This window comes from Cibotium barometz, chromosome 43 (assembly GCF_041138505.1).
Source record: "Cibotium barometz isolate CiBa-2024 chromosome 43, ASM4113850v1, whole genome shotgun sequence".
Lineage (NCBI taxonomy): Eukaryota > Viridiplantae > Streptophyta > Polypodiopsida > Cyatheales > Cibotiaceae > Cibotium > Cibotium barometz.
Genome location: NC_141088.1, coordinates 31,220,180 through 31,237,053, shown reverse-complemented (window position 1 = coordinate 31,237,053; position 16,874 = coordinate 31,220,180).

Below are 16,874 nucleotides of genomic sequence, written 5' to 3'. Positions count from 1 at the left end.
AATTTAATTTTATGCAATAATAGATCCATAAAAGGATTTTTTTTAAATAAAAGTGTTGTTCCCATTGAAGTTGGTTTTTATGAATAAATAGATGAATAAAGAATTTTTATATCAAAATTAGAATTCTCTTAAATTGTATGTTTAATTTCTATGAGTATTTGATAAATGAGTAATTAAATACTCTAAGAGAGAAATTTCTATCGTTTTACATTCACACGGATTGTAAAAAAGAAAATTCAAGAAATCTATCGAGATTGAAATATTTAGATAAATGATTAATTTATTCCTCATTATTGGAATTCATAACTAATTTAGAAATCTGTTAAGTGAATATTCAAAGAAAGAAATTTAGTAAAATAGTAACTGAATTACCAAACCTTTTCGAGAAAGATAGTTCAGGAAAAATCTTATCCGACTCGAACCTTGATTAAGACTATGACCAAGACCAAACTCTTTCGTCAGTTTTTTGAGGAAAGAAAGTGTGACCAATTTAGAAAAATACACTCAAAACTCTTGCCAAATATGAAACTAAGTTTGAGGCCCTTCGAATTGATCTGTGGATCAAGGTTATAGAATTCGAGGAATTTTGATATGAAATTTTGAATTCTGATCAAGAAGTTTTGGGGATACTGATTCAAGAAATACTTGTATTCAAAAGAGAATCAAACTGAAAACTTGCTTAGAAACCCTGTTTCCTTAAAGGACTGTCTTATGGTATATGTTTTTCTAAGGGAAGTTTGGTTTTTGCAAGCAGATGGTGGGAAGTTCGATTGCAAATAGTTGGCGGCGGGGAGTGTTCAAAGGATGACTCATGCGGCCTCGGTATGGTTGAAAAATGGTGCGCTTCTGGTATGATGGGCGAGGGCCGACGAAGCGGTCCGTAAGTGAAGTGCCAGGACACCTAAGGAGGATCCTGGGTGGATGGTTCTGACCAAGAGATGCACGGGCTCACGGTGCCTATGACACGCATGCGTATATTGTGGAAGATATGTATGATGAACGAAATGATTATTGTAATCTGTTATACCCGATCTTGTTGCTGACCAATTGGTCTCAACAGAGAGTCCAGAGTGATACTGTTTTTTGAGAAACAAGGGACTAGATGGATTTTTTGAGTTATGACATCTGTAACCAATAACTATCGCCGATAAATTATTTTATATGTTAAAGTTTTAAAGAGGAGTGTATGCGTATCTATATTCGAAAGCAAAAGTTAAGAAAGGCATTCAATTATGGGTGGGTGAGTAATTGTCTGGTTCTATCGATTCCAGTGGTTGGAAGCCATGGGCCGGATACGGTTAGGCTCGAATCAATGGATTTTTAATAATTAAATTGAAATAATAGGAATATTCTTAGAATTTGAGTAGTTAAATAAAAACCTAAAGAATTTCTCAAATGAGTAGATCAATGGCTGTGCCTGACTTTGGTTAGGAAAAAAGCATTGATTTACTCAAATGATTAGATCAACGACTATGCTTGATTTCGGTTAGGAAAAAAGCGTTGATTTCTTCAAACTAAGTCAGTGATAGTTTTCCTTCTATCTGGTTTAATCAGGTGAAGGATCGTTAAGTCAATTGACCCCGTTAGAAAATTCGTTAAGAAAAAAAAAAGGAGGAATCGTCTCCATTTTTCGGGCAAGGGCAATTTTCTCGGTTTCGGTTTCGGAATGACCACCAGATTAGTCTCGTGTCCGGACATTCGAGGGCGAGGCGCCCAGTGGGAAACCCTGCCCTGTACAAGAGGAAGCTACTTTCGCTCTGCTAGCAACAACCGGAATCCGGTGCGTGGAGGGGGCAGAGGGGTCTCACAGCTGGAATCATAGCAGTGTTGTAAACTTACGAAATAGTAGTAGAAATTGCCTAAAATTTTAAAGTAAATCTAGGAAATAATGTTTTCACTTATTAAGACTATGTTTGAAATGAACTTATTAAATTGAAAACTCATAAATTGAACTGGATTTTTAGATGGATACCCCAAATCTGTCTAGCATTCTTGGACTCTCCCAGAGTCACGATATGATCGCCTTTACCTTCAAAAATCTCATCAACTCCGCTACAACCCAAGAAAGCAGAGTGAGACTCGCTCGTCACTTTGAGGATCTAGACTTTCCTAATCAAATAGAGTAACATCAGCATATGTGGTTCTCTGGAGGGCAAAGTATTCGTGTCAATACCAATCAACGACGACAGAGACTCAGATAGAATATCTCGCTCTTGATAAGGCTAGGAGTTATTCATTATGTACAACTCTATAATTACTCACCCCGAAATTTTAGAATTTCTTGATGTATTTTTAGACTTTTTAGCCGCTTTATTCCTAGGAGAAGAATTACAGCACCATTATCAGTGGACGAATCATGTATATCATAGCATGTCGCCATCCAAGTATCACCTTTCTATGCGTACGCGATTGAGGCAGTGACTTTTGGAGCCGAGACGCTCTATGTATATATCAAAAATTTTTGATAATAAAAGATGTTTTGCAAAAGATTCCAAATTGTTTTCATGGTTGTGAATCTTGGTCAATAAAATCATCAGTGTGAATCTTGTTTTCAAGAATTATGATGGAATATTTATTTGTTTAAGAAATAAATCTCAAAAATTAAAGTCATAAATCTGATGACAAAGTTAAGTTCACAAAAATATCGTTTTGTCATAATCATGAGGCGCGTGAGCTATGGTAGGCAGCCGAATCCTCTTACCGATGATGAAGAGTTAGATCCGGACATTCGTAAGCCCTGCCCCGATCCCAACCTGGTCCCTTCAAGGGTGAAGGGGAAGAGTTAGGAGAAGTAGTGGAAAAATGGATTGAGGCAATTGAAGAGTATTTTGATTTAACCGATTATAACGAGAGTATTTTGATTTAACCAATTATTTTGATTTAACCGATTATAACGAGAAGAGCAAGATGGCTCTCGCTAGATTGAAAATTGTGGAAATGGCCAGGGTCGCATGGAGGAACCATTGTGAGACAAGCCGTCTCGACTGAAATACCCAGATCTGGTCAGATCTTAAAGCTTACCTCAGGAAGAGCTTTTGTCCTCCGGGCTTCCTGGAAACCAAAATGAATGAGTTCTTGGAACTAAAGTAGGATAGCTGGACGATTGAAGAATACCATCAGGTATTTTTCCTTCTCAAATATTCTCCACTTTTGGATGAAGAGTAGCTGATGGCCAGATTCATTCGAGGGATGAACAAGCCATTGGACACTTTACTGAAAAATGCCAAACCAGTCTCAATGGCAGAAGCTATTAGAATGGCAAAGGACTTTCCCAAAGCATTTTTTGTTAAGATTCCACTGAAGCCTGCACCCTCAAACTTTAAAAGGTTCCAAACCCCGAGAAGTTCTTCAAACTTTCCACCCTCAAAGAGGCAACAAGGCCCTAATAAGAATCAAGATGCTGGGAAATTTAGAAGTGAAGGAAGACCCTTTCCTCAAAACACTTTCTCAAGAGCCCCACCTCTTTCAAGGATTCAGATGGATGAGCTTAGAAGTGAGAACAGGTGTTTTGGGTGTCACGGTTTTGGTCACCAACTTAAAGACTGTCCGACTCCTGCCATATCAAGGACAGGGAAGTGAAGGACCCAGAGTGCAGAGACCAACCCCTTTGTAGTAGTCAACCGTCTTGCCAAAATCAAGGCAATCCTAGGAGGACTCTAGCTCAACCATCTGCCTCTGTTGAGAATAATCTTAGAACTCCCTCCCAGAACTGGGGTAACCAAAGAGAAAGAGTTTCGCCCCAATATGTAGCAGCCAAAGCAGTTACGACAGCAGAAGTAGTGGAAGAGAAAAGAGGTCAGATCTATGCCGCGATTGAAAACGAAGGGCCAAATCGTCAATTCTCTATCATCCATGCTCCAGCTGAGTATAAGAGTAAACCATTTAAGCTTTTGATTGATTCAGGTAGTACTCATTCATTTATTTCCTAGGATGCTTGTGTAATCTAGTCTTAGAACAGAAATCAAGGAAACCTATGTAAGTTGAATTGGCCAGTGGGAAGATTCTTTTCACTCACCATGAGACAGATCGTATTCAGTTTAATCTAGATGGGAATGTAACTGACTGCCATTTCAGAGTCTTACCTTTGGGAGTTTTCGACAGAATCCTTGGAATGGATTGGCTCCACAAAAATCAAGTTGACATTCTTTGTCTCACAATGGAACCATTTCCTTTAGTGACCTTCATGGGAACAAAGTTCAAGGAACTGGAATTTTTGGATCCCCAATTAGTAAAAGCTTCTAGGTTACTGAAAGGACTTAGAAAGAACCAGCTCATTTATGTTGTCAAAATGAATCCGATAGACACAAAGTTAAAGGCTAAAGAACCAGAATGGTTAAGTGAGTATGATGATTTATTCCCAGCAGAGCTAATTCAGATGCCTCCGATTCAGGAAGTAGATCATGAGATAGAATTCACCCCCGGAGCTCAGCCACAGTAGCCGAGCGCACGTACAAAATGCCAGTCCTTAAAGCCATTGAACTCAAGGAACAACTTAGGCAGCTGTTAGAACAAGGGTTTGTGAGACCCAGTGTTTCACCTTCGGCAGCGCCAGTTCTCTTTCAGAAAAAGAAGGATGGAACGTTAAGATTCTCTCTGGATTACAGAGGTCTCAATCAGCTTCACAAAGATAGATCTCAAATCAAGGTATTACCAGATCAAGATTAATGATCATGATATCCTGAAGACAGCCATTAATACTTGCTATGGGCACTATGAATTTACAAGTCATGCCATTTGGATTAACAAATGCCCTAGCTACATTCAATCGCCTAATGCAAGACATTCTCAGATAATACTTGGATGATATTCTAATTTACTCAAAGAATGCAGCTGACCATGAGGCTCACGTCCGTAAAGTTCTTCAGATTCTAAGGAAGCACCAACTCTTTGTTGCAAAAAAGAGCAAATGCACTTTCTTTGTGTCGACCATGTTGAATACTTGGGCTTTCTGGTATCCAAAGATGGAATTTCTCTAGAGTCCGCAAAAGTCCAAGCAATCATAGATTGGCGTGAGCCAAAGACAGTGAAAGAAGTGAAGGGATTCTTGGGATTAACTGGTTGGTATACAATTTTTATACCATTAGGGCCAAAAACGGCTAGAAAAGGGCTGTTTGTTAATCTAAGGATTAAGAAATTATCCAATTGTGAATTGACATGTATACAAAAGTATGGCATTCTTGTCTCCTCTAAATGTCTTCTTAACGGTTCTATTTTAGTGGCGAATGGCTAAAACGGCTTAATTTAGACGTTTACGATGGCTAACATTAAAGTTTGGGTCCAAAATAGTGACATCTTGTTTCATTTTATATTTCAAAAAATCAAACAGGAAGATACGAAATCTTCTCTTTTCAGGCTCTGAAAACAACGCTATTAATGACAAATTACCAAATTTTTTCAAACGTCTACTTTCCACCTTCCCTCCATTTTGGTATGGCTCATTCCCTTTTCCACCTTCCCTCCATTTTGGCATATGGCTTATTCTCCTTTCTTTGCATTTTCAAAAAACTCACTATTTTTCTCTCATCTGTGAGCTTCTATGGTGTCCTCACGTCGTCCTTCTCATAATATAACTTCTTGTGATTTTCATAACACCAGAGAGGATGGTGTTTGGAAACCCATGTCTTTTCGTGTGAATGATTGGGTAACAATGCTTCCCTCTTGCAAAGGTGCCCACAGGGTGAAAAGAACCAAGTGAAATGAAGTGAAATCCCATTGGAAAGGTCGTGTTCTTGCCTTCAAAGTAACCGACAATGGATGGCTTGCAAAAGTTTAACATATCTACATGGTCAAAGACATGGTGTTGAACTTGGATGAACATCCAATTCTCCATTCTTACTGTAATTTAACAAAACTTTATCTATTTAATACAACACAATATTTCTCCTTCTGATATATTTGTTGTTTGTTTAATTTCAGTTATCTTTCCATCAACAGCTGTGGAGTGGTAGCCTGTTGAGAGCTTAAGTGGCACATTCAAAGCAATTCACAAGGGGATTGCAGATGTAATGTATGCAGACAAACCACCTTCATTTTACAAATCAGTGGATATATTTGTGTATTTTGCAGAATACAGGGTTCCATCAAGAGAAGGTGTTCATGGAGAATTATATGACATACCTATTCCCACATTAATGTCACTCAAATGAAAAGTTCCTGATCCAAATACCATAACAAGCTTTAAATCCAAAATCAAAGATGATATTCTTAAAGCTATGTCTCCTGGAAGGATTTCAAGAAGGATAAAAATTCAATGGTTCTTGCCTATACATGTCTTTGTAGCATGTTTTAATACAATGGAATTGGAGAGGACAAGAACGATGTGGCTTAATAGAAGACTATCTACGACTGATCTGGACACTGTACTTGGAGAAGGATGGAGTACCAAGGAAACTTTTCATATTGGCGACAATACCAGTGTAGAGTAAGCCCAAATTCTATGTCTATCTCATACCAACTATGTCGTCAATCCCTAGTTTTGGGCTATGACAATAGGAGATGGAAAAGCAAGCTTGGTAGTTGGGTCCCTTTGGATTCTAAAGAGAATTGTCCAGAGTTTGAATTTAACATCATAGTCCATCCATTCATAGATCCTAGGAACCTCATAGTAACATCAAACTGGAGACTACAACATGTAAGAGAGTCGCTTGAGTTTCTAGACAAAACATCATCTGAATATAGATTCAAAGTAGATGATATTGTTGTCAGTACAAGGATGGAGAGTGTAACCTCATGCATCACATGTCTCCCCCCAAAAAAAGTTGTATTTGAGCCACTTGCAAGGGCAAGTTTGTAAAGCTGAAAAGGATTTCTCCAATAATGTAATCAATATATTCTGCTAAATTTCGTCTTGACTTCTTCACAAAAATGGTCAACATATTGTTCGCAACACAAAACAAGGTTTAACAGTTAAATATCAAATTATTGATATTGAATTTAAGTACAGAATATAGTCCCAAAAAGGGTGTGTTCATATGGACAAAATGAACAAAACAAAAGCCAATTTGTGGAATCACTCAACAAAATCAACTTTTCTTTTGGCATGGGATGACCCTGGTTCTTTAGAGAATCTTTCTCTCTTCTGTTTGCTTCGATCAAATTTGGCTGATTGAGGTTCAATTTTCGGTGTTTTGAGCTCTTGAGGTGTTGCAGTGGATTCCTCAACTGGTGGTAAGTTGGGCTCTTCTCTGAGATCTTTAGGTGTTGGTGAGGGAGATTTGGCAGTGGGGTCTGGTTTTGGAGAAGGTTCTTTGGAGGTTGGCTTTGGAGACTTGGCAGTCTTCTTGGGGAACATGAAAAAGAAATTGAATGGAGAGCCAACATTTGCCCTCTTACTTTCTTTATTGGATGAACGACGCTTTTGAATTTTAAATTTCACTGGTGAGTGAAACGAAAGACCTTTAGTAGCACTCTTCTCTTTGACTTTGCTTGGGGTTTTCTCTTTGACAGGGGTCTTCTCTTTGATAGGAGTCTTTTCTTGAGCTGGTGAAGAGCTCTTCTCTTTGGCAGGAGGGCTAGGGGTCTTCTCTTTGGCAGGAGGGCTAGGGGTCTTCTCTTTGATAGGAGTCTTCTCTTGAGCTGGTGAAGAGCTCTTCTCTTTGGCAGGAGGGCTAGGGGTCTTCTCTTTAGCAGGAGGGCTAGGGCTCTTCTCTTTAGCAGGAGGGCTAGGGCTCTTCTCTGTAGCCTGAGGGCTCTTTCCTTTAGAATGGGTCTTCTCTTTAGTAGTGCTCTTTTTCCCCTTGGAAGATCTGCTCTTAGTAGGGCTCTTCTTTCTTTTCTTCTTCTCTTTGGCAGAGGTCTTTTTCTTTTTGGATGAGCCATCCTTGACATGGCTTTCCTTCTCCTCCTTTTTTCTTTTCTTTGAAGTTGTACCCTTGGCTCCTTTATTAGGTGGAAAGGGGGAATCAGGATCAACTGGATTGATAGATCTGTCCAAAACCATAGACACTGCCTTCTCCCTTACCCAACTTACCCAAGAATCTGGATATTCATGCAACTAAGGCAAAAGAAAATAAGAAAATTTCTTAATATGAGAAAGTCACTAAATGTATTGACCCAATCAATCAATGCTATTATTACATGAACTTACAGTAAGTGTTATCATTCTAAATCTTGACTCGAGATATCTGCAAGCATTAGCAAGCACCATCCATCCACAAGATGTTGAGTCTTTCTGCAAAGGAACTTCCTGATTGTAGTACTTAAAATCTTCAAGTTTGTAGTCTTCATAGGTGGAACCTAGAAAACTCAAGATAAGTTTGGCAGCACTACAAGCATAAAATATTGAGGGTCAACAAACAATTGAAAACATACAAAATATTGCTCTAGAACATAAACCATGGTAAAGTTGATTCTTACATTTTACTTCTCCCATGAATGGATGCTAAAGAATTCATAAAGATTACATCTCTATCCAATAGATTGAAGATAATAAGACTCCAATGGCCTCTGTGATAAGACGAATACTGTAATTAGTTGTGAATATTGTAATGATGGATAAAAGATAATTGAGTGTGAGTCTTACACTTCGACATAAGGGTATACAATGTAATTGCATGTCAGCATATCAAAGTTTTTTAGAAAAATTGCAAGATCCCCTTGCCTATTGAAAAGGCACTATGTAACAAGGGGATCAAGAATGGTCACTTGCATAGCCATTGAGTCAGGAAGATCCCTCAGAAGACATCTGGAGACAACAAAATATGGAATCTGAGAAATTCATCAAGAAAGCAAAAGGAAATCCACACAAACCTGTCACAATAAACCTCATCCTCTCCATGCATGGAGACATCTACTATCATTTGACCTGTTACATTCTGATAAAGTTCTGAATTGGATGCATGAAGAATTTCAGCTTGCTGAGAAAGAATGGCATCCTCTGTAATCCTCTCCTGCTCTCTCTCTTTCTCCACTTCTTCTTTAATATCCTGAGCTTTTCTTGTACTATAAGTATGCAAAATATCTTTAATAACAACTGATTGTTTGGGTTGTCTTGCTGGAGGAATATTTAGAATTTCAAAAGCCCTCATATCTTGAGTGTGGAATGGGTTCCAAAGCTTTGTCAAACTTGTATCTAAGTCTGGACACAAGCACAAAATCTTTGCTCATAAGAGTGATCCTATGAGCAAATGCAGCAGCAATGTATCCATCATTCATAAAGTCGATTAAAAAATCTTCAGTAGCCTCTTGAAGACACATAAGGGCCTGTGACTCCCATCGGACTTTATCAAGATTTGTGTTTCTCATTTTGCCAACTAACCTTTCTGATATGTCCCTGACAACCCGAATAAATGGCAGTCGAGGAATGAGAAGACTAGTAGATTTCTGTGCCGCTCTGATCTCTCTTAGTGACTTCACCTGATAGTTTAATCTCTTTCTTGCTGTTGCCCTAGCACAAGGCTTTGGAGGAGGCTTTTCTTGTTTTTCATCGATAACTGGATTTTTGGAAGATCCTGGTTTGTCTTGAGCTTTTTCAGTCTCCAAAGGGGCGTAGACTTTCCTTGCAGTCTGTTTTGTCCTCGCCTTTGAAGTTAAAGAAAAAAAGAGACCCGATCGAGGAGATTTGTGTGTTGAGATAAAAAAAACTTACAGTGGCCCGAACTAAGTGATGGGGCGGATCCAAAGTGGTTGGATAAGCACTATCGCTTGATTCGGCAATGACAAATGGAGATGGAACTAAGCGATTGAAAGCTTCCAAAAGGATTGGAAATGCGCAATCACTTGGTTCTAGCTATGTCCGAAACAAGGTGAAAATATAGATCTCTTGCTTGATTCGGTATGGCCAAGTGATAGGGGAGGATCCGGAACGAAGTGATGAAGAAGGTTCGATTGATATGGATGAGATCTATCGCTTGATATGGGTGAGAAGGGTAAAAGGAGATTTCAAGAATTTCGGAGGAGTGATCTCGCTTGATACCGTGTCGGTGAAAAATAGAAATGTTTTCAAGAAAATTAACTTTTTATACCTCGAATCCGTCGTACATAGGACTGTTGGATACACGTGTCATGCAATCATTTTTGCCACGTGGCACGAACGATCACTATTTAAGGTGTTTTTGCCAAGCTCCACGTGCTCCATCGGATATTCTCAAAAACTCTCTCTCAATTTTTTTCTAAACTTTTGGACCACTTATTTTCGCTTAGTCGGGCTCTGCCATATAGTGACTTCCAAGCTCTATTTTGCAAAACCCTCTCTTTTTTTTTTTGAACCTTCAAATTGCCAAATCCGCACCAAGCCATAGAAGCATTCCAAAACTTTTGGACCACTTATTTTCGCTTCGTTCGGGTTCTTTCATATCAAGACTTCTAAGCCTTCTTCAGAATTATTCCAACGTTTTTCTCAAATATCACAATGAGTAAAAGTGTTGAGGGACGACATGAATTTGTTGAAGAAAGCCCAAATGAAAGACTCTTGAATGCGATTTTGCAAGATGGTCATGACATGAAGGTATACGTTGATGCAGTGGAGATATTCAATCCAAGGTTTGTTCTTTCAGATGTTTTGATGAAGCTTAAGGACATTCTTGAAGAGGAGTACAAACAATTTGAAATGTCAATTGAAGCTCATTGTTTTCATATCGGAGACAATGATTTTTGTCACCTTATCGATTTTACTCAGCTGTCAGTGGAGAAAGCCAAAGTTACAAAGAGGTTCAGTAGATTTTAAAATAGATTCTCTTTCACATGCCCTTCATCCATTTCTTGTCCAATTCATAAAAAGCTTTGTAACCTTGTCCCCAAAGATGTCTCCTTTCTTTTCTTTCTATTTTTGAGAGCAGAAATACAAGATAAAAAGCAAGAATCAGAAATTGATGCAGAGAAGGAGGAAGAAAACTTAAATGTCACCACAGTCTCAAAGCTAGAGAAAAGTGAGATTTTAGAAGAGGAAGAAATTGATGTTCAAGCTGAGGAGAAAGAAAGTGCCAATCTTGATGTTGCTAAATTTAGGGCTTTCACTGTTTACTGAAGAGCCCTCAGAGGAAGCAAGCATATCTGAATCCTCTGTTACTGTTACAAGCCTTCCTTTCTTCTATATCAATGAGAAAGATTTTATTCCTTTGTCCTATCTTGAATGTCTCTTCAATATCAGGGAAGACTACTATATTGCAGCAATTTCAGAAACTTGTGAGGTGACCAAAGACTTTATTGATACAGAAGTAGAGTCAAAGGAAGAGTTCTTGGCACTTGATTTGCAAACATCTGACCACTCATTTATCCTTTCTCCTGATGCACTTGCCTTGTGCCTTAAAAGAGTGGATGAGGAGAAACCTTCCTTAAGAGATGAGGATTTTGAGAACAGGCTTATTGAGTTAGGTGTAGAGTCTTTTGGCAGAGATTTCGAGCTTCAGGCAGATTCTGATAAAGTGGAAAGGGTTGGCTCATGCAACTTGATGAAAGACAAAGTAGTAAGTGAGGATGAGTTGCAAAAGGTATTTTCCTTTTAATCTTTTGCAAAATGTTATTGTGATTGTAAATTTTTTAAAGTGAGGTTTTTGTCTTGCAGATTGAATTGCTTGATAAGGATGATTTTCTAGGAAGAGCTAAAGGCAGCAGAGTGAAAGCTACAGAGACTAGGTCAAGAAGGCCTTCATCTGCTCTCATGCACTACTTACCTACATTGGATAAGGCTGTGTTTTGTGCATTCAACATGAACTTCTCTGAAGATGCTGAGTTGCCAATATTTGCCTTGAAGGTGTTGTCAAGCATGGGATACACTCCCCTTCAAATACATGCTAACAAGGTCTTGCTTCTAGAGAGAGCTGCTGCTCTTAGAATCTTTGGATATGCTGCAGGTTTTAATGCCTCAAGAGCAGGATACTTTCTTTGCTACTCTAGCTATGCAGCTGCAGCTGAGGAGTCAGATATCAATCTTCTTGGAGGTTATAGAAGGAGAAAATTTTTGAGATACAGAGGTGACATGCCAAACACTCCCAAGAGAATCAAAAACTAATTTACACACAATATTTTGCAAGGACTGATTATAATTCAGCAAATATTTTGTAAGAGGTACAAATGTGTTAGTAAATCATTAGTCTCTATCTTGAGGTGTTTGTGTAGTTTCAGATTGCTGGTTCTTTGATCTCATCCTTTGTAATTGCCTCCTGTAGAACCAATTGAATAATTCTTTAAGTGCATTGCTTCTTCTTTGACCATCTCCTCTTCTGGTACATCTGAAAAAGGAAGTTCTCACTTGATAGAGAGACTTTTCCATTCCTTGTGTGTTCCATGTTGCAAGGGGTCCTTCTGTAGCAAAATATGGTCCATGCAAGTAAAGAATATGCTACAAAGACGATTCTTTGTTAGTAAATTTAAGAAATTACACTTTAATTTTAATTGTTTTGATAAGTCTGAACACTCACCAAGTAATAAGTTATGTCTTTTTCTCCCCAGGCATTTATGATAGCTTTTATTAAAAACTTTATTGCTTTTTTGAAATCATCTGCATAAGTATTTGAACCAACTTGTTGTCTTAGGACTTTGAAAACATTGTCCAGTTTTTTCCAAACTTCCATACGTTTGTTGGCTACATCTGGTCTACTTTTGACATTTGTGGTGATGACACATAGATGTTTCCAGCATTTCCACATTGCATTGACTTATTTGGTGTCATGGTTGCTCAAAAATCTTCTTTGTAAGATTCCTCCCCCAACCCCCTTTTGATGTCTAGTATCTTCCCCTGTAATCAATCCCTCTTCAGAAATATAAAGACCTTGTTTCTAACTGTTTTAACCTAGAGAGAGAAAATATTCTAGAGAGAGAATATTCAGATTTTGAATATTTTTGAATAGAAAAATATCTCACCTTATTAAAATGAATTCCCCTGAAACAAAAATTCACAAAGAATTTTCCACTGTGCAATTGGAATTAATTAGAAAGAGGTATAAAGAACCTTAGTCTAAGGGTCTAGATTTTCAAAAATTTTTCGATTATGGTCCAATTAAGGTTCCTATGGGCCAATAGCATCAATCCATGTGTAGGGAGGAGATAAATCCTATTTGTAAAAGAAGATACCCAAAAATGAGTAAATGCTCACATAAGATGAAGAGTTGAATCTGTACAAGGTTTATTAGTAAAAAACTATGAGTAATATCTAAAAAATGAGATAAATTGAGTATCCAAAAACGAGTAAATGCTCACATAAGATGAAGAGTTGAATATGTTCAAGGTTTATTAGTAAAAAACTATGAGTAATATCAAAAAAATGAGATAAATTGAGTATCCAAAAATGAGTAAATGCTCACATAAGATGAAGAGTTGAAAATGTACAAGATTTATTAGTAAAAAAACTATGAGCAATATTAAAAATATGAGATATTTTGGGTATAATGATTCCATTTTGACACATATGTAAGGAAGGGGAGTTCTTTAAAGGAGGTGCATATTTCACATGCTTGAATGAGTTTTAAACTCATAAAAATTGAGATATTTCATCTCTCCTCTCTCCTCATTCAAGTCTAGTTTCAAAAAGTTAGCTTAACTGACCTAAAAATGGTCAAAAAGTGACCAAACTCACTTGGAAAATTCTAGAATCAGTTTGTTTGGTTAGGAGCTCAATTTTTCCTATAAATAGAAGCCTCCCCTTATTGAAAAAAAATATAGTGTCTTATGCTTTGTTACTCTACTCCACCTAAGCCAAGAACTGTGAATTCTTTAATAATTCACTAGTTTTTGACACTTCTCTCTTTCTTCAATCCCCATTGGTGGCTAAATCAACATACTAAACCAATTGATTGGTTGGGGGCCTCTACCGTGAACAAAGAATCAAGCAAATTGTAAGGTAAGTATGGTGAATTTTGATCTTTTCTATAATTTCTCAATGTTTCTCTCTTCTCAACCCCTCTCAAGCTTGAGAAGCTTAATTGGTATGGTTTTTGAAATGCTATTGAAGTTAATTAATTAATGATAGTAAAGAATTACATAAATTTCCATTTATGTTTAATTCTAATGGTTTTTTCTCTCTCTCACTGAAGAAATGGTCATGCTCATGACCCTTTCTCAATCCAAATGAAGCTTTTCATAAAGCTTTTTCTTAATCCAAGATTAATCTATGCTTGAGAATAAATTAATAGTTTTTTTAATCTATGCTTTTAGTTTATGATTATTTTTTATTTAATCCATTAAGGGTTAATGATCCAATTAGGGATCATTCTAATCATTCCCTTAGAGATAACCTATCTTTTAAAATAATTAAGATTTATTAGTTATAGTAGCGGAGCTATGGCAAAATTTTATAAAAATTTACACATAAAATAATTTCATTCAAAGCATGAAAAGAGAATTTCCTACCATATTCTAGGAATTATCATCCTAGATTAATTGAAAGAATTTCATAGTAATCATGGAAAAATTAAATTTTTATATTATGCATAAAAGATAAATATTTTATTATAAAAGAGTTACTTTTAGCATAATTGAATTTCATGCATAGAAATATGCATAAAAGATGAATATTTTATCATAAAAGTGTTACTTTTAGCATAATTGAATTTTGTGAATAGAGGCATGCATAAAAGATAAATATTTTATTATAAAAGTATTACTTTTAGCATAATTGAATTTCATGCATAGAAGTATGCATAAAAGATAAATATTTTATTATAAAAGTGTTACTTTTAGCATAATTGAAATTCATGCATAGAGGTATGCATAAAAGACGAATATTTTATTATTTTAATATAAAATTATAAAGATAAAAAATTATTATTTTATTATAAAAATATTATTTTCATTATATTGAATTTCGTGCATAAAAATTAAAAAAATTATTATTTTATTATAAAAATATTATCAAAAAAATAATTATTTTATTATAAAAATATTATTTTTATCATATTGAATTTCGTGCATAGAAATGAAAAAAATAAATAAATTATTATTTTATTATAAAAATATTACAAAAAAATAATTATTATTTTATTATAAAAGTGTTACTTTTATCACAATTGAAATTCTTGCATAGAGGTATGCATAAGAGATAAGTTAGGATGTGATAAGATGAGTTAGGATGTGATAAGATGTATATGAGATGAGTTAGGATGTGATAAGATGAGTTAGGATGTGATAAGGGGTGTATGAGAGGTGATAAGATGTGATAAGATACATATGAGATAAGTTAGGATGTGATAAGAAGAGTTAAGATGTGATAAGATATGTATGGGATGAGATAAGAAGTGTATGTGATGAGATAAGATGAATATGGGTTGTGATAGGGTGAGAATGGATGTGATAAGGGGTGTATGAGAGGTGATAAGATGCATATGAGATAAGTTAGGATGTGATAAGAAGAGTTAAGATGTGATAAGATATGTATGGGATGAGATAAGAAGTGTATGTGATGAGATAAGATGAATATGGGTTGTGATAGGGTGAGAATGGATGTGATGAAAAAGAATAGATGAGAAGGCGTATGGGGTTATATGAATGGGAATGAGGAAATGGATGTAAGTATGTGGATGTATGGATGTATGCATGTAGATGTGGATGTATGCATGTGGATGTGGATATATGTATGGATGTGAATATATGATATGTGATGTGAAGGAATCTGAAGTGATGAGATGGAAAATGATGGGATGGGATGAGTACACATATAACTGGAATGTGAAATAAGCAATGTGGATTGATGAGGGATAATGTGGAAAAATGAGAGTTAATATAGAAACTGTATTTTGTGACTGTTTGTAAATGCTGTTTGTAAATGACTGTTTTATGTCAAGAATGCTGAGAAAGCATTTTGACCATCTTGTGATTAAGGTCGTGGAGACCTAACTGATAAAGTTGCAACTGTTCACGGGTCAATGGAGGACGTCTCGCGTAGCAAGGTCGGCCGAGGTCTTGACCAGCCTCGGTGCGATTAAAATGGTGAGCTTCCGGTACGGTGGATGAGGGGCCAAGGAAGCGGCCTATGAGTGAAGCGCTAGGTCACCTGCGAAGGATCCTAGAGGGTGCTGACCATACAGTGCTCGGGCTCTGGGTCGCCCAGGATACCCACGCGTGCGTCGAGGAAGATATTGGAACAAGGAGTAAGAGTTGTTTTCTGAAACCGGGCATGGATCTGGTTGACTGACCTTGCCGGTCCTCAACGGATGAGTCCATGGCTCTTTATATGGATCTGTTGGTTGATCTTGCTAATCTTCAACGAGAGTCCATCTTGATAAGTGATTATATTGCCGAGTATTATGGGCTAGGAATTATTGAAACGGCCCCTGAGTGGACAGGTGGTGAGCGTTCTAGTTGCCAATGATGCCATAGATACTCTGATGACGGAATGATGAGAAATTAAGAATCAATCGGATAAATTGGAAGATGGTGATCAGTGATACTATGGTTTTATTAAAGGATTGTTTTAAAACTGGTTGAATCTGTGAAAAGGCAATTTCATATTGGGTGTGTAAGTGGTGTGACTAGTTTTATTTTTGCATGAACTTCCGGCTAGGGGGCCTTGGAACTCTTTTCCTTGGTACCCGGGACAAAACCTAACCAAATTCTTAATTGGATCCCATCACTACAGTGGTTGGGCGGTTGGCTAACCCATGGGACTGGATGGGGTTAGGCTGGACTGATGGATCCGTAAATCGAGACTCAATTTCTGTTATTACGATAGATAAAGTAAATCCCGGATAGTAATTGTTCTATGGATAGGAATCAACGGCTGTGCCTCCTTGGTGGGGAAAAAAGCGTTGATCCCAATGATCCAAGTGCAAGTTTCTTCCTTGATCTGACCAAGTATCTTTATAGATGCAGTCGGATCTGTATGATCAGTAAGGGTTTTGACTACGTTAGAGTAAAAATTATCCTGGTAGAATCGCCCGTGCTTTCCGGGTAAAGGAAGTTTTTTCGGGTTCGATTTTGGATAAATCGACGGATTAGTTTCTTGT